The sequence below is a fragment of the Carica papaya genome, chromosome 5, assembly GCF_054855325.1.
Source record: "Carica papaya isolate Zhongbai chromosome 5, ASM5485532v1, whole genome shotgun sequence".
In the NCBI taxonomy this organism is placed as follows: Eukaryota; Viridiplantae; Streptophyta; class Magnoliopsida; order Brassicales; family Caricaceae; genus Carica; species Carica papaya.
Window position 1 is genome coordinate 28,966,808 of NC_142313.1, and position 22,932 is coordinate 28,989,739.

At 46.5% G+C, this 22,932-nt stretch overlaps 8 non-coding genes and 32 pseudogenes across 8 annotated transcripts; 39 read left to right on the forward strand and 1 right to left on the reverse strand.

Annotated features, from left to right (window-relative positions):
* Positions 1 to 109: 109 nt before the first annotated feature.
* Positions 110 to 228, reverse strand: LOC148259946 (5S ribosomal RNA; annotated as a pseudogene).
* A 10-nt stretch (positions 229 to 238) lies between these two features.
* Positions 239 to 357, forward strand: LOC148259947 (5S ribosomal RNA). Its single transcript, XR_015821067.1, has one exon. It is a non-coding gene; the product is annotated as a 5S ribosomal RNA (ribosomal RNA).
* Positions 358 to 918: 561 nt separating this feature from the next.
* On the forward strand, positions 919 to 1,037 carry LOC148259948 (5S ribosomal RNA; annotated as a pseudogene).
* An 884-nt stretch (positions 1,038 to 1,921) lies between these two features.
* On the forward strand, positions 1,922 to 2,040 carry LOC148259949 (5S ribosomal RNA; annotated as a pseudogene).
* A 377-nt stretch (positions 2,041 to 2,417) lies between these two features.
* LOC148259950 (5S ribosomal RNA) lies at positions 2,418 to 2,536 on the forward strand (annotated as a pseudogene).
* A 205-nt stretch (positions 2,537 to 2,741) lies between these two features.
* LOC148259951 (5S ribosomal RNA) lies at positions 2,742 to 2,860 on the forward strand. Its single transcript, XR_015819575.1, has one exon. It is a non-coding gene; the product is annotated as a 5S ribosomal RNA (ribosomal RNA).
* Positions 2,861 to 3,418: 558 nt separating this feature from the next.
* Positions 3,419 to 3,536, forward strand: LOC148259952 (5S ribosomal RNA; annotated as a pseudogene).
* A 204-nt stretch (positions 3,537 to 3,740) lies between these two features.
* Positions 3,741 to 3,859, forward strand: LOC148259953 (5S ribosomal RNA; annotated as a pseudogene).
* A 209-nt stretch (positions 3,860 to 4,068) lies between these two features.
* On the forward strand, positions 4,069 to 4,187 carry LOC148259954 (5S ribosomal RNA; annotated as a pseudogene).
* Positions 4,188 to 4,391: 204 nt separating this feature from the next.
* Positions 4,392 to 4,510, forward strand: LOC148259955 (5S ribosomal RNA; annotated as a pseudogene).
* A 209-nt stretch (positions 4,511 to 4,719) lies between these two features.
* Positions 4,720 to 4,838, forward strand: LOC148259956 (5S ribosomal RNA). Its single transcript, XR_015820055.1, has one exon. It is a non-coding gene; the product is annotated as a 5S ribosomal RNA (ribosomal RNA).
* A 561-nt stretch (positions 4,839 to 5,399) lies between these two features.
* LOC148259957 (5S ribosomal RNA) lies at positions 5,400 to 5,518 on the forward strand (annotated as a pseudogene).
* Positions 5,519 to 6,498: 980 nt separating this feature from the next.
* On the forward strand, positions 6,499 to 6,617 carry LOC148259958 (5S ribosomal RNA; annotated as a pseudogene).
* A 559-nt stretch (positions 6,618 to 7,176) lies between these two features.
* On the forward strand, positions 7,177 to 7,295 carry LOC148259959 (5S ribosomal RNA; annotated as a pseudogene).
* A 561-nt stretch (positions 7,296 to 7,856) lies between these two features.
* Positions 7,857 to 7,975, forward strand: LOC148259960 (5S ribosomal RNA; annotated as a pseudogene).
* A 205-nt stretch (positions 7,976 to 8,180) lies between these two features.
* On the forward strand, positions 8,181 to 8,299 carry LOC148259961 (5S ribosomal RNA). The gene has a single exon (XR_015819577.1). It is a non-coding gene; the product is annotated as a 5S ribosomal RNA (ribosomal RNA).
* Positions 8,300 to 8,860: 561 nt separating this feature from the next.
* LOC148259962 (5S ribosomal RNA) lies at positions 8,861 to 8,978 on the forward strand (annotated as a pseudogene).
* A 562-nt stretch (positions 8,979 to 9,540) lies between these two features.
* On the forward strand, positions 9,541 to 9,659 carry LOC148259963 (5S ribosomal RNA; annotated as a pseudogene).
* Positions 9,660 to 9,864: 205 nt separating this feature from the next.
* On the forward strand, positions 9,865 to 9,983 carry LOC148259964 (5S ribosomal RNA; annotated as a pseudogene).
* A 562-nt stretch (positions 9,984 to 10,545) lies between these two features.
* LOC148259965 (5S ribosomal RNA) lies at positions 10,546 to 10,664 on the forward strand (annotated as a pseudogene).
* Positions 10,665 to 11,223: 559 nt separating this feature from the next.
* Positions 11,224 to 11,342, forward strand: LOC148259966 (5S ribosomal RNA; annotated as a pseudogene).
* A 561-nt stretch (positions 11,343 to 11,903) lies between these two features.
* On the forward strand, positions 11,904 to 12,022 carry LOC148259967 (5S ribosomal RNA; annotated as a pseudogene).
* A 562-nt stretch (positions 12,023 to 12,584) lies between these two features.
* On the forward strand, positions 12,585 to 12,703 carry LOC148259968 (5S ribosomal RNA). The gene has a single exon (XR_015819750.1). It is a non-coding gene; the product is annotated as a 5S ribosomal RNA (ribosomal RNA).
* A 913-nt stretch (positions 12,704 to 13,616) lies between these two features.
* On the forward strand, positions 13,617 to 13,735 carry LOC148259969 (5S ribosomal RNA). Its single transcript, XR_015820482.1, has one exon. It is a non-coding gene; the product is annotated as a 5S ribosomal RNA (ribosomal RNA).
* Positions 13,736 to 14,294: 559 nt separating this feature from the next.
* Positions 14,295 to 14,413, forward strand: LOC148259970 (5S ribosomal RNA; annotated as a pseudogene).
* A 204-nt stretch (positions 14,414 to 14,617) lies between these two features.
* On the forward strand, positions 14,618 to 14,736 carry LOC148259971 (5S ribosomal RNA; annotated as a pseudogene).
* Positions 14,737 to 14,945: 209 nt separating this feature from the next.
* LOC148259972 (5S ribosomal RNA) lies at positions 14,946 to 15,064 on the forward strand. The gene has a single exon (XR_015820325.1). It is a non-coding gene; the product is annotated as a 5S ribosomal RNA (ribosomal RNA).
* Positions 15,065 to 15,623: 559 nt separating this feature from the next.
* LOC148259973 (5S ribosomal RNA) lies at positions 15,624 to 15,742 on the forward strand (annotated as a pseudogene).
* A 204-nt stretch (positions 15,743 to 15,946) lies between these two features.
* Positions 15,947 to 16,065, forward strand: LOC148259974 (5S ribosomal RNA; annotated as a pseudogene).
* Positions 16,066 to 16,274: 209 nt separating this feature from the next.
* Positions 16,275 to 16,393, forward strand: LOC148259975 (5S ribosomal RNA; annotated as a pseudogene).
* Positions 16,394 to 16,956: 563 nt separating this feature from the next.
* LOC148259976 (5S ribosomal RNA) lies at positions 16,957 to 17,075 on the forward strand. Its single transcript, XR_015819952.1, has one exon. It is a non-coding gene; the product is annotated as a 5S ribosomal RNA (ribosomal RNA).
* Positions 17,076 to 17,628: 553 nt separating this feature from the next.
* On the forward strand, positions 17,629 to 17,747 carry LOC148259977 (5S ribosomal RNA; annotated as a pseudogene).
* Positions 17,748 to 17,956: 209 nt separating this feature from the next.
* On the forward strand, positions 17,957 to 18,075 carry LOC148259978 (5S ribosomal RNA; annotated as a pseudogene).
* Positions 18,076 to 18,637: 562 nt separating this feature from the next.
* On the forward strand, positions 18,638 to 18,756 carry LOC148259979 (5S ribosomal RNA; annotated as a pseudogene).
* A 559-nt stretch (positions 18,757 to 19,315) lies between these two features.
* On the forward strand, positions 19,316 to 19,434 carry LOC148259980 (5S ribosomal RNA; annotated as a pseudogene).
* Positions 19,435 to 19,996: 562 nt separating this feature from the next.
* Positions 19,997 to 20,114, forward strand: LOC148259981 (5S ribosomal RNA; annotated as a pseudogene).
* A 564-nt stretch (positions 20,115 to 20,678) lies between these two features.
* On the forward strand, positions 20,679 to 20,797 carry LOC148259982 (5S ribosomal RNA; annotated as a pseudogene).
* Positions 20,798 to 21,356: 559 nt separating this feature from the next.
* On the forward strand, positions 21,357 to 21,475 carry LOC148259983 (5S ribosomal RNA; annotated as a pseudogene).
* A 562-nt stretch (positions 21,476 to 22,037) lies between these two features.
* LOC148259984 (5S ribosomal RNA) lies at positions 22,038 to 22,156 on the forward strand (annotated as a pseudogene).
* A 216-nt stretch (positions 22,157 to 22,372) lies between these two features.
* On the forward strand, positions 22,373 to 22,491 carry LOC148259985 (5S ribosomal RNA; annotated as a pseudogene).
* Positions 22,492 to 22,932: the final 441 nt, after the last annotated feature.

Here is a 22,932-nt window from a genome sequence, read left to right on the forward strand (position 1 = left end):
TTTCTAACATCGATTAAAATGCCCCTGCTTCTTGACTCACATTTGCGTATAAACCAGTGGACCCTAGTTCAAGTCGCGTATAACGTCGAACGACCCGTCTGAAAAAAAATTGGTGCGACACGAAGACTTCCCAGGAGGTCACCAATCCGAGTACTACTCTCGCCAAAGCACACTTAACTGCGGAGTTCTGATGGGATCCGGTGCATTAGTGCTGGTATGATCGCACCCGTTTATTCGCAGGTGCGATCATACCAGCACTAATGCACCGGATCCCATCAGAACTCCGAAGTTAAGTGTGCTTGGGCGAGAGTAGTACTCAGATGGGTGACCTCCTGGGAAGTTCTCGTGTCGCACTAATTTTTTTTTTCAGACGGGTCGTTCGACGTTACGCGCGACTGGAACTAGGGTCCACTGGTTTATACGCAAATGTGAGTCAAGAAGCAGGGGCATTTTAATCGATATTAGAACGAGGAGAGATGCAGAGTGCACGCACAAGGAAACAAATGACGGGAGGGGGGGATGGAGGGAGAAAAAGTGTATGTATTTGCAGCACATAATGAAACATGAGCAATCATACTAGCACAAATGCAACGGATTCTATCAGAACTCCGCAAGTTAAGGGTGCTTGGGCGAGAGTAGCACTAGGATGGGTGACCTTTTGCGAAGTCCTTATATTTCACCCATTTTCTTAGGAAGTCCTCGTGTTGCACCCATTTTTTTGCAGATGATTCTTTCGACGATACGCGCGACTTGAATTATGGTCCTCAGGTTTATTCGCAAATGTGAGTCACGGCACCGTAACATTTTACTTTATATTAGAACGAGCACGGGAGGTGCAGTGCGCACGCACAAGGAAACAAATGACGGGAGGGGGAAGAAAGGAGAAGGAGTTTATGTATTTGCAGCACAGAATTAAACGGGTGTGATCATACCAGCAATAATGCACCGGATCCCGTCAGAACTCCGTTGTGAAGTGTGCTTGGGCGAGATTAGTACTCGGATGGGTGACCTCCTGGGATGTCCTCGTGTCGCACCAATTTTTTTTCAGACGGGTCGTTCAACGTTACGCACGTCTGGAACTAGGGTCCGCTGGTTTATACGCAAATGTGAGTCAAGAAGCAGGGGCATTTTAATCGATATTAGAACGAGAATGAGAGGGGAAGTGTGAACGCACAAGGAAACAAATTACGGGAGGGGGAAGAAAGGAGAAGGAGTGTATGTATTTGCAGCGTGAAATTAAACAGGTGCGATCATACCAGCACTAAAGCTCCTGATTCCATCAGAACTCCGCAGTTAAGTGTGCTTCGGAAAAAGTAATACTCGGATGGGTGACCACTTGGGAAGCCCTCGTGTTGCACCAATTTTTTTTCGGATGGGTTGTTCGACGTTACGCACGAATGGAATTATAAACCGCCGGTTCATTTGCAAAGGTGAGTCACGGTGCCGGGGCATATTACTTGATATTAGAATGAGAAGGAGAGATGCAGAGTGTATGCACAAGGAAACAAATGAAGGGAGGCGGGATGGAGGGAGAAAAAGTGTATGTATTTTCAGCAAGAAATGAAACAGGTGCGATCATACCAGCATTAATGCAACGGATTCTATCAGAACTCCGTAGGTAAGGGTGCTTGGGCGAGAGTAGTACTAGCATGGGTTACCTCCTGCGAAGTCCTTATATTTCACCCATTTTCTTAGAAAGTCCTCGTGTTGCACCCATTTTTTTGCAGATGATTCTTTCGACGATACGCGCGACTTGAATTATGGTCCTCAGGTTTATTCGCAAATGTGAGTCACGGCACCGTAGCATTTTACTTGATATTAGAACGAGCACGGGAGGTGCAGTGCGCACGCACAAGGAAACAAATGACGGGAGGGGGAAGAAAGGAGAAGGAATTTATGTATTTGCAGCGCAAAATTAAACGGGTGCTATCATACCAGCTCTAATGCACCGGATCCCATCAAAACTCCGCAGTTAACTGTGCTTGGGCGAGAGTAGTACTCGGATGGGTGACCTCCTGGGAAGTCCTCGTATCGCAACAATTTTTTTTCAGCACGAAATGAAACAGGTGCTATCATACCAGCACTAATGCAACGGATTCTATCAGAATTCCGTAGGTAAGGGTGCTTGGGCGAGAGTAGTACTAGCATGGGTTACCTCCTGCGAAGTCCTTATATTTCACCCATTTTCTTGTGAAGTTCTTGTGTTGCACCCATTTTTTTGCAGATGATTCTTTCGACGTTACGCGCGACTTGAATTATGGTCCTCAGGTTTATTCGCAAATGTGAGTCACGGCGCCGTGGCATTTTACTTGATATGTGAACGAGAACGGGAGGTGCAGTTCGCACGCACAAGGACACAAATGACGGGAGGGGGAAGAAAGGGGAATGAGTTTATGTATTTGCAGCGGAAAATTAACAGGTTCGATCATACCAGCACTATTGCACCGGATCCCATCAGAACTCTGTAGTTAAGTGTGCTTGGGCGAGATTAGTACTCAGATGGGTGACCTCCTGGGAAGTCCTCGTGTTGCACCAATTTTTTTTCAGACGGGTCGTTCGACGTTACGCGCGTCTGGAACTAGAGTCCGCTAGTTTATACGCAAATGTGAGTCAAGAAGTAGGGGCATTTTAATAGATATTATAACGAGAATGAGAGGTGAAGTGTGAACGCACAAGGAAACAAGTGACGGGAGGGGGAAGAAAGGAGAAGGAGTGTATGTATTTACAGCGCGAAATTAAACAGGTGCGATCATACCAGCACTAAAGCCCCGGATCCCATCAGAACTCCGCAGTTAAGTGTGCTTGGGCGAGAGTAGTACTCGGATGGGTGACCACTTGGGAAGCCCTCGTGTTGTACCTATTTTTTTTCGGATGGGTTGTTCGACGTTACGCGCGAATGGTATAAACTGCTGGTTCATTTGCAGAGGTGACTCACGGTTCATTTGCATATTACTTGATATTAGAACGAGAAGGAGAGATGCATAGTGCACGCACAAGGAAATAAATGACGGGAGGGGGGATGGAGGGAGAAAAAGTGTATGTATTTGCAGCACAGAATGAAACATGAGCAATCATACCAGCACCAATGCAACAGATTCTATCAGAACTCCGTAAGTTAAGGGTGCTTGGGCGAGAGTAGCACTAGGATGGGTGACTCATGCGAAGTCTTTATATTTCACCCATTTTCTTGGGAGGTCCTCGTGTTGCACCCATCTTTTTGCAGATGATTCTTTCGACGTTACGCGCGACTTGATTTATGGTCCGCAGGTTTATTCGCAAATGTGAGTCACGGCGCCGTGGCATTTTACTTGATATTAGAACAAGTACGGGAGGTGCAGTGCGCACGCACAAGGAAACAAATGACGGGAGGAGGAAGAAAAGAGAAGGAGTGTATGTATTTGAAGCGCAAAATTAAACAAGTGGCATCATACCAGCACTTATGCACTGGATCCCATCAGAACTCTGCAGTTAAGGGTGCTTGGGCGAGAGTAGTACTCGGATGGGTGACCTCTTGGGAAGTCCTCGTATCGCAATAATTTTTTTTCAGATGGGTCGTTCGACGTTACGCGCGACTGGAACTATGGTCCACTAGTTTATACGCAAATGTGAGTCAAGAATCAGGGGCATTTTAATCGATATTCGAACGAGAAGGAGATGTGCAGTGTGAACGCACAAGGAAACAAATGATGGGAGGGGGGGAGGAAAGAAGGAGTGTATGTATTTTCAGCACGAAATTAAATAGGTGCGGTCACACCAACACTAATGCACCGGATCCCATCAGAACTCCGCAGTTAAGTGTGCTTTGCCGAAAGTAGTACAATGATGGGTTACCTCCTGGGAAGTTCTCGTGTTGCACCCATTTTTTTTTTTTCAGATTTGCCGTTCGACGTTACGCGCGACTTTAATTATGGTCCGCAGATTTATTCGCAAATGTGAGTCACGGCGCCGTGGCATTTTACTTGATATTTGAACGAGAACGAGAGGTCCAGTGCGCACGCACAAGGAAACAAATGACCGGAGGGGGAAGAAAGGAGAAGGAATTTATGTATTTGCAGCGCAAAATTAAACAGGTTCGATCATACCAGCACTAATGCACCGGATTCCATCAGAACTCCGCAGTTAAGTGTGCTTGGGTGAGAGTAGTACTCGGATGGGTGACCTCTTGGGAAGTCCTCGTATCGCAACAATTTTTTTTCAGATGAGTCGTTCGACGTTACGCGCGACTGGAACTATGGTCCGCTAGTTTATACGCAAATGTGAGTCAAGAATCAGGGGCATTTTAATCGATATTAGAACGAGAAGGAGAGGTGCAATGTGAACGCACAAGAAAACAAATGATGGGAGGGGGGGAGGGAAGAAGGAGTGTATGTATTTGCAGCGCGAAATTAAACAGGTACGATCATACCAGCACAAATGCACCGGATCTTATCAGAACTCCGCAGTTAAGTGTGCTTTGGCGAAAGTAGTACAATAATGGGTTACCTCGTGGGAATTTCTCGTGTTGCACCCATTTTCTTTTTTTCAGATGTGCCGTTCGACGTTATGCGCGACTTTAATTATGGTTCGCAGATATATTCGCAAATGTGAGTCACGGTGTCGTGGCATTTGACTTGATATTTGAACGAGAACGAGAGGTGCAGTGTGCACGCACAATGAAACAAATGACGGGAGGGGGAAGAAAGGAGAAGGAGTTTATGTTTTTGCAGTGCAAAATTAAACAGGTGCGATCATACCAGCACTAATGCACCGGATCCTATCAGAACTCCGCAGTTAAGTGTGCTTGGGCGAGAGTAGTACTCGGATGGGTGACCTCTTGGGAAGTCCTCGTGTCGCACTAATTTTTTTTTCAAACGGGTCGTTCGACGTTACGCTCGACTGGAACTAGGGTCCACTGGTTTATACGCAAATGTGAGTCAAGAAGCAGGGGCATTTTAATCGATATTAGAACGAGAAGGAGAGATGCATAGTGCACGCACAAGGAAACAAATGACGGGAGGGGGGATAGAGGGAGAAAAAGTGTATGTATTTGCAGCGCAGAATGAAACATGAGCAATCATACCAGCACCAATGCAACGTATTCTATCAGAACTCCGCAAGTTAAGGGTGCTTGGGCGAGAGTAGCACTAGGATGGGTGACCTCATGCAAAGTCCTTATATTTCACCCATTTCTTAGGAAGTCCTCGTGTTCCACCCATTTTTTTGCAGATGATTCTTTCGATGATACGCGCGACTTGAATTATGGTCCTCAAGTTTATTCTCAAATGTGAGTCACGGCACCGTAGCATTTTACTTTATATTAGAAGGAGCACGGGAGGTGCAGTGCGCACGCACAAGGAAACAAATGACAGGAGGGGGAAGAAAGGAGAAGTTGTTTATGTATTTACAGTGCGGAATTAAACGGGTGCGATCATACCAGTACTAATGCACTGGATCCCGTCAGAACTCCGCAGTTAAGTGTGCTTTGGCGAGAGTAGTACTCGGATTGGTGACCTCCTGGGAAGTCCTCGTGTCGCACCAATTTTTTTTCAGACGGGTCGTTCGACGTTACGCGCGACTGGAACTAGGGTCCGCTGGTTTATACGCAAATGTGAGTCAAGAAGCAGGGGCATTTTAATCGATATTAGAACGAGAAGGACAGGTGCAGTGTGAACGCACAAGGAAACAATCGATTGGAGGGGGAGGGAAGGAGAAGGAGTGTATGTATTTTCAGCACGAAATGAAACAGGTGCTATCATACCAGCACTAATGCAACGGATTCTATCAGAACTCCGAAGGTAAGGGTGCTTGGGCGAGAGTAGTACTAGCATGGGTTACCTCCTGCGAAGTCCTTATATTTCACCCATTTTCTTGTGAAGTCCTCGTGTTGCACCCATTTTTTAACAGATGATTCTTTCGACGTTACGCGCGACTTGAATTATGGTCCTCGTGCCGCAGTAATTTTTTTTTTTCAGACGGGTCGTTCGACGTTACGTGCGACTAGAACTAGGGTCCACTGGTTTATACGCAAATGTGAGTCAAGAAGCAGGGCCATTTTAATCGATATTAGAACGAGAAGGAGAGATGCAGAGTGCACGCACAAGGAAACAAATGACGGGAGGGGTAGGGAAGGAGAAAGAGTGTATGTATTTTCAGCACGAAATGAAACAGGTGCGATCATACCAGCACTAATGCATCGGATTCTATCAGAACTCCGTAGGTAAGGTGCTTGGGCGAGAGTAGTACTAGAATGGGTTACCTCCTGCGAAGTCCTTATATTTCACCCAATTTCTTGTGAAGTCCTCGTGTTGCACCCATTTTTTAACAGATGATTCTTTCGATGTTACGCGCGACTTGAATTATGGTCCTCATGTTTATTCACAAATGTGAGTCACGGCACCGTAGTATTTTACTTGATATTAGAACGAGCACGGGAGGTGCAGTGCGCACGCACAAGGAAAGAAATGACGGGAGGGGGAGGAAAGGAGAAGGAGTTTATGTATTTGCAGCGCAGAATTAAGCGGGTGCGATCATACCAGCACTAATGCACTGGATCCCATCAGAACTCTGCAGTTAAGTTTGCTTGGGCGAGAGTAGTACTCGGATGGGTGAGCTCTTGGGAAGTCCTTGTGTCGCACCAATTTTTTTTTAGACGGATCGTTCGACGTTACACGCGATTGGAACTATGGTCTGCTGGTTTATACGCAAATGTGAGTCAAGAAGCAGGGGCATTTTAATCGATATTAGAACGAGAAGGAGAGGTGCAGTGTGAACGCACAAGGAAACAATTGATGGGAGGGGGAGGGAAGGAGAAGGAGTGTATGTATTTTCAGCACGAAATGAAACAGGTGCGATCATACCAGCACCAATGCATCGGATTCTATCAGAACTCAGTAGGTAATGGTGCTTGGGCGAGAGTAGTACTAGCATGGGTTACCTCCTGCGAAGTCCTTATATTTCACCCATTTTCTTGTGAAGTCCTCGTGTTGCACCCATTTTTTTGCAGATGATTCTTTCGACATTACGCGCGACTTGAATTATGGTGCTCAGGTTTATTCGTAAATGTGAGTCACGGTGCCGTGGCATTTTACTTGATATTTGAACGAGAACGTGAGGTGCATTGCGCACGTACAAGGAAACAAATGATAGGAGGGGGAAGAAAGGAGAAGGAGTTTATGTATTTGCAGCGCGAAATTAAACAGGTGCGATCATACCAGCACTAATGCACCGGATCCCATAAGAACTCCGCAGTTAAGTGTGCTTGGGCGAGAGTAGTACTCGGATGGGTGGCCTCCTAGGAAGTCCTCGTGTCGCACTAATTTTTTTTTCAGACGGGTCGTTCGACGTTACGCGCGACTGGAACTAGGGTCCACTGGTTTATACGCAAATGTGAGTCAAGTAGCAGGGGCATTTTAATCGATATTAGAACGAGAAGGAGAGATGCAGAGTGCACGCACAAGGAAACAAATGACGGGAGGGGGGATGGAGGGAGAAAAAGTGTATGTATTTGCAGCGTAGAATGAAACATGAGAAATCATTCCAGCTCCAATGCAACGGATTCTATCAGAACTCCGCAAGTTAAGGGTGCTTGGGCGAGAGTAGCACTAGGATGGGTGACCTACTGCGAAGTCCTTATATTTCACCCATTTTCTTAGGAAGTCCTGTGTTGCACCCATTTTTTTGCAGATGATTCTTTCGACGATATGCGCGAGTTGAATTATGGTCCTCAGGTTTATTCGCAAATGTGAGTCACGACACTGTAGCATTTTACTTGATATTAGAACGAGAACGGGAGCTGCAGTGCGCACGCACAAGGAAACAAATGACGGGAGGGGGACGAAAGGGGAATGAGTTTATCTATTTGCAGCGCGAAATTAAACAGATGAAATCATTCCAGCACTAATGCACCGGATCCCATCAGAACTCTGCAGTTAAGTGCGCTTGGGCGAGAGTTGTACTCGGATGGGTGACCTCTTGGGAAGTCCTCGTGTCGCACCAATTTTTTTTCAGACGGGTCGTTCGACGTTACGCGCGACTGGAACTAGGGTCCGCTGATTTATGCGCAAATGTGAGTCAAGAAGCAGGAGCATTTTAATCGATATTAGAACGAGAATGAGAGGTGAAGTGTGAACGCACAAGAAAATAAATGACCGGAGGGGGAAGAAAGGAGAAGGAGTGTATGTATTTGCAGTGCAAAATTAAACAGGTGCGATCATACCAGCACTAAAGCTCCGGATCCCGTCAGAACTCCGCAGTTAAGTGTGCTTGGGCGAGGGTAGTACTCGGATGGGTGACCACTTGGGAAGCCCTCGTGTTGCACCTATTTTTTTTCGGATGGGTTGTTCGACGTTACGCGCGAATGGAATTATAAACCGCTGGTTCATTTGCAAATGTGAGTCACAGTGCCGGGGCATATTACTAGATATTAGAACGAGAAAGAGAGATGCAGAGTGCACGCACAAGGAAACAAATGACGGGAAGGGGGATGGGAGGAGAAAGAGTGTATGTATTTGCAGTGCAGAATGAAACATGAGGGATCATACCAGCACTAATGCAACGGATTCTATCAGAACTCCGCAGTTAAGGGTGCTTGGGCGAAAAAAGTACTCGGATGGGTGACCTCCTGCGAAGTCCTTATATTTCACCCATTTTCTCGGGAGGTCCTCGTGTTGCACCCATCTTTTTGCAGATGATTCTTTCGACGTTACGCGCGACTTGATTTATGATCCGCAAGTTTATTCGCAAATGTGAATCACGGCGCCATGGCATTTTACTTGATATTAGAACGAGTACAGGTAGGTGCAGTGCGCACGCACAAGGAAACAAATGACGGGATGAGGAAGAAAAGAGAATGAGTGTATGTATTTGCAGCGCGAAATTAAACAGGTGGATCATAACAGCACTAATGCACCGGATCCCATCAGAACTCTGCAGTTAAGTGTGCTTGGGCGAGATTAGTACTCGGATGGGTGACCTCCTTGGAAGTCCTCGTGTCGCACCAATTTTTTTTTCAGACGGGTCGTTCGACGTTACGCGCGACTAGAACTATGGTCCGTTGGTTTATACGCAAATGTGAGTCAAGAAGCATGGGCATTTTAATCGATATTAGAACGAGAATGAGAGGTGAAGTGTGAACGCAAAAGGAAACAAATGATGGGATGGGGGATGGAGGGAGAAAAAGTGTATGTATTTGCAGCGCAGAATGAAACATGAGCAATCATACCAACACAAATGCAACAGATTCTATCAGAACTCCGCAAGTTAAGGGTGCTTTGGCGAGAGTAGCACTAGGATGGGTGACCTCCTTCGAAGTCCTTATATTTCACCTATTTTCTTTGGAAGTCCTCGTGTTGCACCCATTTTTTTGCAGATGATTCTTTCGACGATTCGCGCGACTTGAATTATGGTCCTCAGGTTTATTCACAAATGTGAGTCACGGCACCGTAGCATTTTACTTGATATTAGAACGAGCACGGGAGGTGCAGTGCGCACGCACAAGAAAACAAATGACGGGAGGGGGAAGAAAGGAGAAGGAGTTTATGTATTTGCAGCGCAGAATTAAATGGGTGCGATCATACCAGCACTAATGAACCGGATCCCATCAGAACTCCGCAGTTAAGTGTGCTTGGGCGAGAGTAGTACTCGGATGGGTGACCTCCTAGGAAGTCCTCGTGTCGCACCAATCTTTTTTCAGACGGGTCATTCGACGTTACGCGCGTTTGGAACTAGGGTCCGCTAGTTTATACACAAATGTGAGTCAAGAAGCAGGGGCATTTTAATCGATATTAGAACGAGAATGAGAGGTGAAGTGTGAACGCACAAGAAAACAAATGACGGGAGGGGGAAGAAAGGAGAAGGAGTTTATGTATTTGCAGCGCGAAATTAAACAGGTGCGATCATACCAGCACTAATGCACCGGATCCCATCAGAACTCCACAGTTAAGAGTTCTTGGGCGAGAGTAGTACTCGGATGGGTGTCCTCCTGGGAAGTCCTCGTGTCGCACTAATTTTTTTTTCAGACGGTTCGTTCGACGTTACGCGCGACTGGAACTAGGGTCCACTTGTTTATACGCAAATGTGAGTCAAGAAGCAGGGGCATTTTAATCGATATTAGAACGAGAAGGAGAGATGCAGAGTGCACGCACAAGGAAACAAATAACGGGAGGGGGGATGGAGGGAGAAAAAGTGTATGTATTTGCAGCGCAGAATGAAACATGAGCAATCATACCAGCACCAATGCAACGGATTCTATCAGAACTCTGCAAGTTGAGGGTGCTTGGGCGAGAGTAGCATTAGAATGGGTGAGCTCATGCGAAGTCCTTATATTTCACCCATTTTCTTAGGAAGTCCTCGTGTTCCACCCATTTTTTTGCAGATGATTCTTTCGACGATACGCGCGACCTGAATTATGGTCCTCAGGTTTATTCACAAATGTGAGTCACGGCACCGTAGCATTTTACTTGATATTAGAACGAGCACGGGAGGTGCAGTGCGCACGCACAAGGAAATAAATGACAGGAGGGGGAAGAAAGGAGAAGGAGTTTATGTATTTGCAGCGCGGAATTAAACGGGTGCGATCATACTAGCACTAATGCACCGGATCCCGTCAGAACTCTGCAGTTAAGTGTGCTTTGGCGAGAGTAGTACTCGGATTGGTGACCTCCTGGGAAGTCCTCGTGTCGCACCAATTTTTTTTCAGACGGGTCGTTCGACGTTACGCGCGACTGGAATTAGGGTCCGCTGGTTTATACGCAAATGTGAGTCAAGAAGCAGGGGCATTTTAATCGATATTAGAACGAGAAGGAGAGGTGCAGTGTGAACGCACAAGGAAACAATTGATGGGAGGGGGAAGGAAGGAGAAGGAGTGTATGTATTTTCAGCAAGAAATGAAACAGGTGCGATCATACCAGCACTAATGCAACGGATTCTATCAGAGCTCCGTAGGTAAGGGTGCTTGGGGGAGAGTAGTACTAGCATGGGTTACCTCCTGCGAAGTCCTTATATTTCACCCATTTTCTTGTGAAGTCCTCGTGTTGCACCCATTTTTTTGCAGATGATTCTTTCGACCTTACGCGCGACTTTAATTATGGTCCGCAGATTTATTCGCAAATATGAGTCACGGCGCCGTGGCATTTTATTTGAAATTAGAACGAGAACGGGAGGTGCAGTGCGCACGCCCAACGAAACAAATGACGGGAGGGGGAAGAAAGGGGAATGAGTTTATGTATTTGCAGCCCAAAAATAAACAGGTGCGATCATACCAGCACTAATGCAGCAGATCCCATCAGAACTCCGCAGTTATGTGTGCCTTGGCGAGAGTAGTACTCGGATTGGTGACCTCCTAGGAAGTCCTCGTGTCGCACTAATTTTTTTTCAGACGGGTCGTTCGACGTTACGCACGACTGGAACAAGGGTCCACTGGTTTATACGCAAATGTGAGTCAAGAAGCAGGGGCATTTTAATTGATATTAAAACGAGAAAGAGAGATGCAGAGTGCGCGCACAAGGAAACAAATGACGCGAGGGGGGATGGAGGTAGAAAAAGTATATGTATTCGCAGCGCAGAATGAAACATGAGCAATCATACCAGCACCAATGCAACGGATTCTATCAGAACTCCGCGAGTTAAAGGTGCTTGGGCGAGAGTAGCACTAGGATGGGTGACTTCCTGCGAAGTCCTTATATTTCACCCATTTTCTTAGGAAGTCCTCATGTTGCACCCATTTTTTTGCAGATGATTCTTTCGACGATACGCGCGACTTGAATTATGGTCCTCAGGTTTATTCGCAAATGTGAGTCATGGCACCGTAGCATTTTACTTGATATTAGAACGAGCACGGGAGGTGCAGTGCGCACGCACAAGGAAACAAATGACGGGAGGGGGAAGAAAGGAGAAGGAGTTTATGTATTTGCAGTGTGGAATTAAACGGGTGCGATCATACCAGCACTAATGCACCGGATCCCGTCAGAACTCTGCAGTTAAGTGTGTTTGGGCGAGAGTAGTACTCGGATGGGAGACCTCTTGGGAAGTCCTCGTGTCGCACTAATTTTTTTTTCAGACGGGTCATTCGACGTTACGCACGACTGGAACTAGGGTCCACTGGTTTATACGCACATGTGAGACAAGAAGCAGGGACATTTTAATCGATATTAGAACGAGAATGAGAGATGCAGAGTGCACGCACAAGGAAACAAATGACGGGAGGGGGGATAGAGGGAGAAAAAGTTTATGTATTTGCAGCGCAGAATGAAACATGAGCAATCATACCAGCACCAACGCAACGGATTCGATCAGAACTCCGCAAGTTAATGGTTCTTGGGCGAGAGTAGCACTAGGATGGGTGACCTCCTGCGAAGTCCTTATATTTCACCCATTTTCTTAGGATGTCCTCGTGTTGCACCCATTTTTTTGCAGATGATTCTTTCGACGATACGCACGACTTGAATTATGGTCCTCAGGTTTATTCGCAAATGTGAGTCACGGCACCGTAGCATTTTACTTGATATTAGAACGAGCACGGGAGGTGCAAAGCGCACGCACAATTAAACAAATGACGGGAGGGGGAAGAAAGGAGAAGGAGTTTATGTATTTGCAGCGCAAAATTAAACGGGTGCGATCATACCAGCACTAATGCACCGGATCCCATCAGAACTCCGCAGTTAAGTGTACTTGGGCGAGAGTAGTACTCGGATGGGTGACCTCTTGGGAAGTCCTCGTGTCGCACCAATTTTTTTTCGGACGGGTCGTTCAACGTTACGCGCGACTGGAATTAGGGTCCGCTGGTTTATACACAAATGTGAGCCAAGAAGCAGGAGCATTTTAATCGATATTAGAACGAGAAGGAGAGGTACAGTGTGAACGTACAAGGAAACAATTGATGGGAGGGGGAGGGAAGGAGAATGAGTGTATGTATTTTCAACACGAAATGAAACAAGTGCGATCATACCAGCACTAATGCAACGGATTCTATCAGAACTCCGTAGGTAAGGGTGCTTGGGCGAGAGTAGTACTAGCATGGGTTACCTCCTGTGCAGTCCTTATATTTCATCCATTTTCTTGTGAAGTCCTCGTGTCGCACCAATTTTTTTTCAGACGGGTCATTCGACGTTACGCGCGTTTGGAACTAGGGTCCGCTAGTTTATACACAAATGTGAGTCAAGAAGCAGGGGCATTTTAATCGATATTAGAACGAGAATGAGAGGTGAAGTGTGAACGCACAAGAAAACAAATGACGGGAGGGGGAAGAAAGGAGAAGGAGTGCATGTATTTGCAGCGCGAAACTAAACAGGTGCGATCATACTAGCACTAAAGCCCTGGATCCCATCAGAACTCCGCAGTTAGGTGTGTTTGGGCGAGATTAGTACTAGCATGGGTTACCTCCTGTGAAGTCCTTATATTTCATCCATTTTCTTGTGAAGTCCTCGTGTCGCACCAATTTTTTTTCAGACGGGTCGTTCGACGTTACGCGCGTTTGGAACTAGGGTCCGCTGGTTTATACACAAATGTGAGTCAAGAAGCAGGGGCATTTTAATCGATATTAGAACGAGAATGAGAGGTGAAGTGTGAACACACAAGGAAACAAATGACGGGAGGGGGAAGAAAGGAGAAGGAGTGTATGTATTTGCAACGCGAAATTAAACGGGTGCGATCAAACCAGCACTAATGCACCGGATCCCATCAGAACTCCGCAGTTAAGTGTGCTTGGGCGAGAGTGGTACTCGGATGGGTGACCTCTTGGGAAGTCCTCGTGTCGCACCAATTTTTTTTCAGACGGGTCATTCGAAGTTACGCGCGACTGGAACTGGGGTCCGCTGGTTTATATGCAAATGTGAGTTAAGAAGCAGGGGCATTTTAATCGATATTAGAACGAGATGGAGAGGTGCAGTGTGAACGCAGAAGGAAACAATTGATGGAAGGGGGAGGGAAGGAGAAGGAGTGTATATATTTTCAGCACGAAATGAAACAGGTGCGATCATACCAGCACTAATACAACGGATTCTATAAGAACTCCGTAGGTAATGGTGTTTGGGCGAGAGTAGTACTAGCATGGGTTACCTCCTGCGAAGTCCTTATATTTCACCCATTTTCTTGTGAAGTTCTCGTGTTGCACCCATTTTTTTGCAGATGATTCTTTCGACGTTACGCGCGACTTGAATTATGGTCCTCAGGTCTATTCGCAAATGTGACTCACGGCACCGTAGTATTTTACTTGATATTAGAACGAGCACGGGAGGTGCAGTGCGCACGCACAAGGAAACAAATGACGGGAGGGGGAAGAAAGGAGAAGGAGTTTATGTATTTGGAGCGCGAAATTAAACGGGTGCGATCATACCAGCACTAATGCACTGGATCCCATCAGAACTCTGCAGTTAAGTGTGCGTGGGCGAGAGTAGTACTCGGATGGGTGATCTCCTGGGAAGTCCTTGTGTTGTACCAATTTTTTTTCAGACGGGTCGTTCGACAATACGCGCGACTCGAACTATGGTCCGTTGGTTTATACGCAAATGTGAGTAAAGAATAAGGGGTATTTTAATCGATATTAGAACGAGAAGGAGAGCTGAAGTGTGAACGCACAAGGAAACAAATGATGGGAGGGGGAGAGGGAAGAAGGAGTGTATGTATTTTCAGCACGAAATTAAACAGGTGCGGTCACACCAGAACAAATGCACCGGATCCCATCAGAACTCCGCAGTTAAGTGTGCTTTGGCGAAAGTAGTACAATGATGGGTTACCTCCTGGGAAGTTCTCGTGTTGCACCCATTTTCTTTTTTTCAGATGTGCCGTTCGACGTTATGCGCGACTTTAATTATGGTCCGCAGATTTATTCGCAAATGTGAGTCACGGCGCCGTGGCATTTTACCTGATATTTGAACGAGAACGAGAGGTGCAGTGCGCACGCACAAGGAAACAAATGACGGGAGGGGGAAGAAAGGAGAAGGAGTTTATGTATTTGCACCGCGGAATTAAACAGGTGCGATCATACCAGCACTAATGCACCGGATCCCATCAGAACTCCGCAGTTAAGTGTGTTTGGGCGAGAGTAGTACTCGGATGGGTGACCTCCTGGGAAGTCCTAGTGTCGCACCAATTTTTTTTCAGACGGGTCGTTCGACGTTACGCGCGACTGGAACTAGGGTCCACTGGTTTATACGGAAATGTGAGTCAAGAAGCAGGGGCATTTTAATCGATATTAGAACGAGAAAGAGAGGTGCAGTGTGAACGCACAAGGAAACAATTGATGCGAGGGGGAGGGAAGGAGAAGGAGTGTTTGTATTTTCAGCACGAAATGAAACAGGTGCGATCATACCAGCACTAATTCAACGGATTCTATCAGAACTCCGTAGGTAAGGGTGCTTGGGTGAGAGTAGTACTAGCATGGGTTACCTTCTCCGAAGTCCTTATATTTCACCCATTTTCTTGTGAAGTCCACGTGTTACACCCATTTTTTTGTAGATGATTCTTTCGACGTTACGCGCGACTTGAATTATGGTCCTCAGGTTTATTCGCAAATGTGATTCTCGGCGCTGTAGCATTTTACTTGATATTAGAACGAGAACGGGAGGTTCAGTGCGCACGCAGAAGGACACAAATGACGGGAGGGGGAAGAAAGGGGAATGAGTTTATGTATTTGCAGTGCGAAATTAAACAGGTGCCATCATACCAGCACTAATGCACCGGATCCCATCAGAACTCCGCAGTGAGGTGTGCTTGGGCGAGATTAGTACTCGGATGGGTAACCTCCTGGGAAGTCCTCGTGTCACATTAATTTGTTTTCAGACGGGTCGTTCAACGGTACGCGCGTCTGGAACTAGGGTCCGCTGGTTTATACGCAAATGTGAGTCAAGAAGCAGGGGCATTTTAATCGATATTAGAACGAGAATGAGAGGTGAAGTGTGAATGCACAAGGAAACAAATGATGGGAGGGGGGAAGGGAAGAAGGAGTGTATGTATTTTCAGCACAAAATTAAACAGGTGCGGTCACACCAGCACAAATGCACCGGATCCCATCAGAACTCCGCAGTTAAGTGTGCTTTGGCGAAAGTAGTACAATGATGGGTTACCTCCTGGGAAGTTCTCGTGTTGCATCCATTTTCTTTTTTTCAGATGTGCCGTTCGACGTTACGCGCGACTTTAATTATGGTCCGCAGATTTATTCGCAATTGTGAGTCACGGCGCCGTGGCATTTTACTTGATATTTGAACGAGAACGAGAGGTGCAGTGCGCACGCACAAGGAAACAAATGACGGGAGGGGGAAGAAATGAGAAGGAGTTTATGTATTTGCAGCGCAAAATTAAACAGGTGCGATCATACCAGCACTAATGCTCCGGATCCCATTAGAACTCCGCAATTAAGTGTGCTTGGGCGAGAGTAGTACTCGGATGGGTGACATCCTGGGAAGTCCTCGTGTCGCACTAATTTTTTTTTTCAGACGGGTCGTTCGACGTTACGCGCAACTGGAACTAGGGTCCATTGGTTTATACGCAAAGGTGAGTCAAGAAGCAGGGGCATTTTAATCGATATTAGAACGAGAAGGAGAGATGCAGAGTGCACGCACAAGGAAACAAATGACGGGAGGGGGGATGGAGGGAGAAAAAGTGTATGTATTTGCAGCGCAGAATGAAAGATGAGCAATCATACCAGAACCAATGCAACGGATTCTATCAGAACTCCGCAAGTTAAGGGTCCTTGGGCAAGACTAGCACTAGGATGGGTGACCTCCTGCGAAGTCCTTATATTTCACCCATTTTCATAGGAAGTCCTCGTATTGCACCCATTTTTTTGCAGATGATTCTTTCGACGATACGCGCGACTTGAATTATGGTCCTCAGGTTTATTCGCAAAAGTGAGTCACGGCACCGTAGCATTTTACCTGATATTAGAACTAGCACGGGAGGTGCAGTGCGCACGCACAAGGAAACAAATGATGGGAGGGGGAAGAAAGGAGAAGGAGTTTATGTATTTACAGTGCGGAATTAAACGGGTGCGATCATACCAGCACTAATCCACCGGATCCCATCAGAACTCCGCAGTTATGTGTGCTTGGGCGAGAGTAGTACTCGGATGGGTGACCTCCTGGGAAGTTCTCGTGTCGCACCAATTTTTTTTCAGACGGGTCATTCGACGTTACGCACGACTGGAACTAGGGTCCGCTGGTTTATACGCAAATGTGAGTCAAGAAGAAGGGGCATTTTAATCGATATTAGAACGAGAAGGAGAGGTGCAGTGTGAACGCACAAGGAAACAATTGATGGGAGGGAAGGAGAAGGAGTGTATGTATTTTCAGCACCAAATGAAACAGGTGCGATCATACCAGCACCAATGCAACGGATTCTCTCAGAACTCCATAAGTAAGGGTGCTTGGGCGAGAGTAGTACTAGCATGGGTTACCTCCTGCGAAGTCCTTATATTTCACCCATTTTCTTGTGAAGTCCTCGTGTTGCACCCATTTTTTTGCAGATGATTCTTTCGACGATACGCGCGACTTGAATTATGGTCCTCAGGTTTATTCGCAAATGTGAGTCACGACACCGTAGCATTTTACTTGATATTAGAAGGAGCACGGGAGGTGCAGTTCGCGCGCACAAGGAAACAAATGACGGGAGGGGGAAGAAAGGAGAAGGAGTTTATGTATTTGCAGCGCGAAATTAAACAGGTGCGATCATACCAGCACTAATGCACCGGATCCCATCAGAACTCCGCAGTTAAGTGTGCTTTGGCGAAAGTAGTACAATGATGGGTTACCTCCTGGGAAGTTCTCGTGTTGCACCCATTTTCTTTTTTTCATACGTGTCGTTCGACGTTACGCGCGTCTTTAATTATGGTCCTCAGGTTTATTCGCAAATGTGAGTCACGACACCGTAGCATTTTACTTGATATTAGAACGAGCACGGGAGGTGCAGTTCGCACGCACAAGGAAACAAATGAAGGGAGGGGGAAGAAAGGAGAAGGAGTTTATGTATTTGCAGCGCGAAATTAAACAGGTGCGATCATACCAGCACTAATGCACCGGATCCCATCAGAACTCCACAGTTAAGAGTTCTTGGGCGAGAGTAGTACTCGGATGGGTGTCCTCCTGGGAAGTCCTCGTGTCGCACTAATTTTTTTTTCAGACGGTTCGTTCAACGTTACGCGCGACTGGAACTAGGGTCCACTTGTTTATACGCAAATGTGAGTCAAGAAGCAGGGGCATTTTATTCGATATTAGAACGAGAAGGAGAGATGCAGAGTGCACGCACAAGGAAACAAATAACGGGAGGGGGGATGGAGGGAGAAAAAGTGTATGTATTTGCAGCGCAGAATGAAACATGAGCAATCATACCAGCACCAATGCAACGGATTCTATCAGAACTCCGCAAGTTGAGGGTGCTTGGGCGAGAGTAGCATTAGAATGGGTGAGCTCATGCGAAGTCCTTATATTTCACCCATTTTCTTAGGAAGTCCTCGTGTTCCACCCATTTTTTTGCAGATGATTCTTTCGACGATACGCGCGACCTGAATTATGGTCCTCAGGTTTATTCACAAATGTGAGTCACGGCACCGTAGCATTTTACTTGATATTAGAACGAGCACGGGAGGTGCAGTGCGCACGCACAAGGAAACAAATGATAGGAGGGGGAAGAAAGGAGAAGGAGTTTATGTATTTGCAGCGCGGAATTAAACGGGTGCGATCATACCAGCACTAATGCACCGGATCCCGTCAGAACTCCGCAGTTAAGTGTGCTTTGGCGAGAGTAGTACTCGGATTGGTGACCTCCTGGGAAGTCCTCGTGTCGCACCAATTTTTTTTCAGACGGGTCGTTCGACGTTACGCGCGACAGGAATTAGGGTCCGCTTGTTTATACGCAAATGTGAGTCAAGAAGCAGGGGCATTTTAATCGATATTAGAACGAGAAGGAGAGGTGCAGTGTGAACGCACAAGGAAACAATTGATGGGAGGGGGAAGGAAGGAGAAGGAGTGTATGTATTTTCAGCAAGAAATGAAACAGGTGCGATCATACCAGCACTAATGCAACGGATTCTATCAGAGCTCCGTAGGTAAGGGTGCTTGGGGGAGAGTAGTACTAGCATGGGTTACCTCCTGCGAAGTCCTTATATTTCACCCATTTTCTTGTGAAGTCCTCGTGTTGCACCCATTTTTTTGCAGATGATTCTTTCGACCTTACGCGCGACTTTAATTATGGTCCACAGATTTATTCGCAAATATGAGTCACGGCGCCGTGGCATTTTACTTGAAATTAGAACGAGAACGGGAGGTGCAGTGCGCACGCCCAACGAAACAAATGACGGGAGGGGGAAGAAAGGGGAATGAGTTTATGTATTTGCAGCCCAAAATTAAACAGGTGCGATCATACCAGCACTAATGCACCAGATCCCATCAGAACTCCGCAGTTATGTGTGCCTTGGCGAGAGTAGTACTCGGATTGGTGACCTCCTAGGAAGTCCTCGTGTCGCACTAATTTTTTTTTCAGACGGGTCGTTCGACGTTACGCACGACTGGAACAAGGGTCCACTGGTTTATACGCAAATGTGAGTCAAGAAGCAGGGGCATTTTAATCGATATTAGAACGAGAAAGAGAGATGCAGAGTGCGCGCACAAGGAAACAAATGACGCGAGGGGGGATGGAGGTAGAAAAAGTATATGTATTCGCAGCGCAGAATGAAACATGAGCAATCATACCAGCACCAATGCAACGGATTCTATCAGAACTCCGCGAGTTAAAGGTGCTTGGGCGAGAGTAGCACTAGGATGGGTGACTTCCTGCGAAGTCCTTATATTTCACCCATTTTCTTAGGAAGTCCTCATGTTGCACCCATTTTTTTGCAGATGATTCTTTCGACGATACGCGCGACTTGAATTATGGTCCTCAGGTTTATTCGCAAATGTGAGTCATGGCACCGTAGCATTTTACTTGATATTTGAACGAGCACGGGAGGTGCAGTGCGCACGCACAAGGAAACAAATGACGGGAGGGGGAAGAAAGGAGAAGGAGTTTATGTATTTGCAGCGTGGAATTAAACGGGTGCGATCATACCAGCACTAATGCACCGGATCCCGTCAAAACTCTGCAGTTAAGTGTGTTTGGGCGAGAGTAGTACTCGGATGGGAGACCTCTTGGGAAGTCCTCGTGTGCACTAATTTTTTTTTTCAGACGGGTCGTTCGACGTTACGCGCGACTAGAACTAGGGTCCACTGGTTTATACGCAAATGTGAGTCAAGAAGCAGGGGCATTTTAATCGATATTAGAACGAGAAGGAGAGATGCAGAGTACACGCACAAGGAAACGAATGACGGGAGGGGGGATGGAGGGAGAAAAAGTGTATGTATTTGCAGCGCAGAATGAAACATGAGCAATCATACCAGCACCAATGCAACGGATTCTATCAGAACTCCGCAAGTTGAGGGTGCTTGGGCGAGAGTAGCCCTAGAATGGGTGAGCTCATGCGAAGTCCTTATATTTCACCCATTTTCTTAGGAAGTCCTCGTGTTCCACCCATTTTTTTGCAGATGATTCTTTTGACGATACGCGCGACTTGAATTATGGTCCTCAGGTTTATTCATAAAATGTGAGTCACGGCACCGTAGTATTTTACTTTATATTAGAAGGAGCACGGGAGGTGCAGTGCGCACGCACAAGGAAACAAATGACAGGAGGGGGAAGAAAGGAGAAGGAGTTTATGTATTTGCAGCGCGGAATTAAAGGGGTGCGATCATACCAGCACTAATGCACCGGATCCCGTCAGAACTCCGTAGTTAAGTGTGCTTTGGCGAGAGTAGTACTCGGATTGGTGACCTCCTGGGAAGTCCTCGTGTCGCACCAATTTTTTTTCAGACGGGTCGTTCGACGTTACGCGCGACTAGAACTAGTGTCCGCTGGTTTATACGCAAATGTGAGTCAAGAAGCAGGGGCATTTTAATCGATATTATAACGAGAAGGAGAGGTGCAGTGTGAACGCACAAGGAAACAATTGATGGGAGGGGGAAGGAAGGAGAAGGAGTGTATGTATTTTCAGCAAGAAATGAAACAGGTGCGATCATACCAGCACTAATGCAACGGATTCTATTAGAACTCCGTAGGTAAGGGTGCTTGGGGGAGAGTAGTACTAGCATGGGTTACCTCCTGCGAAGTCCTTATATTTCACCCATTTTCTTGTGAAGTCCTCGTGTTGCACCCATTTTTTTGCAGATGATTCTTTCGATGTTACGCGCGACTTGAATTATGCGCCTCAGGTTTATTCGCAAATGTGAGTCACGGCGCTGTATAATTTTACTTGATATTAGAACGAGAACGGGAGGTGCAGTGCGCACGCACAAGGAAATAAATAACGGGAGGGGGAATAAGGGAGAAGGAGTTTATGTATTTGCAGCGCGAAATTAAATAGGTTCGATCATACCAGCACTAATGCACCGGATTCCATCAGAACTCCGCAGTTAAGTGTGCTTGGGCGAGAGTAGTAGTCGAATGGGTTACCTCTTGGGAAGTCCTCGTGTCGCACTAATTTTTTTTTCAGACGGGTCGTTCGACGTTACGCGCGACTGGAACAAGGGTCCACTGGTTTATACTCAAATGTGAGTCAAGAAGCAGGGGCATTTTAATCGATATTAGAACGAGAAAGAGAGATGCAGAGTGCACGCACAAGGAAACAAATGACGGGAGGGGGGATGGAGGTAGAAAAAGTATATGTATTCGCAGCACAGAATGAAACATGAGCAATCATACCAGCACCAATGCAACGAATTCTATCAGAACTCCGCCAGTTAAAGGTTCTTGGGCGAGAGTAGCACTAGGATGGGTGACTTCCTAAGAAATCCTTATATTTCACCCATTTTCTTAGGAAGTCCTCGTGTTGCACCCATTTTTTTGCAGATGATTCTTTCGACGATACGCGCGACTTGAATTATGGTCCTCAGGTTTATTGGCAAATTTGAGTCACGCCACCATAGCATTTTACTTGATATTAGAACGAGAACGGGAGGTGCAGTGCGCACGCACAAGGAAACAAATGACGGGAGGGGGAAGAAAGGAGAAGGAGTTTATGTATTTGCAGCGCGAAATTAAAAGGGTGCGATCAAACCAACACAAATGCAACGGATCCCATCAGAACTCCGTAGTTAAGTGTGCTTTGGCGAAAGTAGTACAATGATGGGTTACCTCCTGGGAAGTTCTCGTGTTGCACCCATTTTCTTTTTTTCAGATGTGTCGTTCGACGTTACGCGCGACTTTAATTATGGTTCGCAGATTTATTCGCAAATGTGAGTCACGGCGCCGTGGCATTTTACTTGATATTTGAACGAGAACGAGAAAGAGAGATGCAAAGTGCACGCACAAGGAAACAAATGACGGGAGGGGGGATGGAAGGAGAAAGAGTTTATGTATTTGCAGCGCGAAATTAAATGGGTGCGATCATACCAGCACTATTGCACCGGATCCCATCAGAACTCCGCAGTTAAGTGTGCTTGGGCGAGTGTAGTACTCGGATGTGTGACCTCTTGGGAAGTCCTCGTGTCGCACTAATTTTTTTTTCAGATGGGTCGTTCGACGTTACGAGCGACTGGAACTAGGGTCCACTGGTTTATACGCAAATGTGAGTCAAGAAGCAAGGGCATATTAATCGATATTAGAACGAGAAAGAGAGATGCAAAGTGCACGCACAAGGAAACAAATGACGGGAGGGGGGATGGAGGAAGAAAAAGTGTATGTATTTGCAGCGCAGAATGAAACATGAGCAATCATACCAGCACCAATGCAACGGATTCTATCAGAACTCCGCAAGTTAAGGGTGCTTGGGCGAGAGTAGCACTAGGATGGGTGACCTCCTGCGAAGTCCTTATATTTTACCCATTTTCTTAGGAAGTCCTCGTGTTGCACCCATTGTTTTGCAGATGATTCTTTCGACGATACGCGCGACTTGAATTATGGTCCTCAGGTTTATTCGCAAATGTGAGTCACGGCACC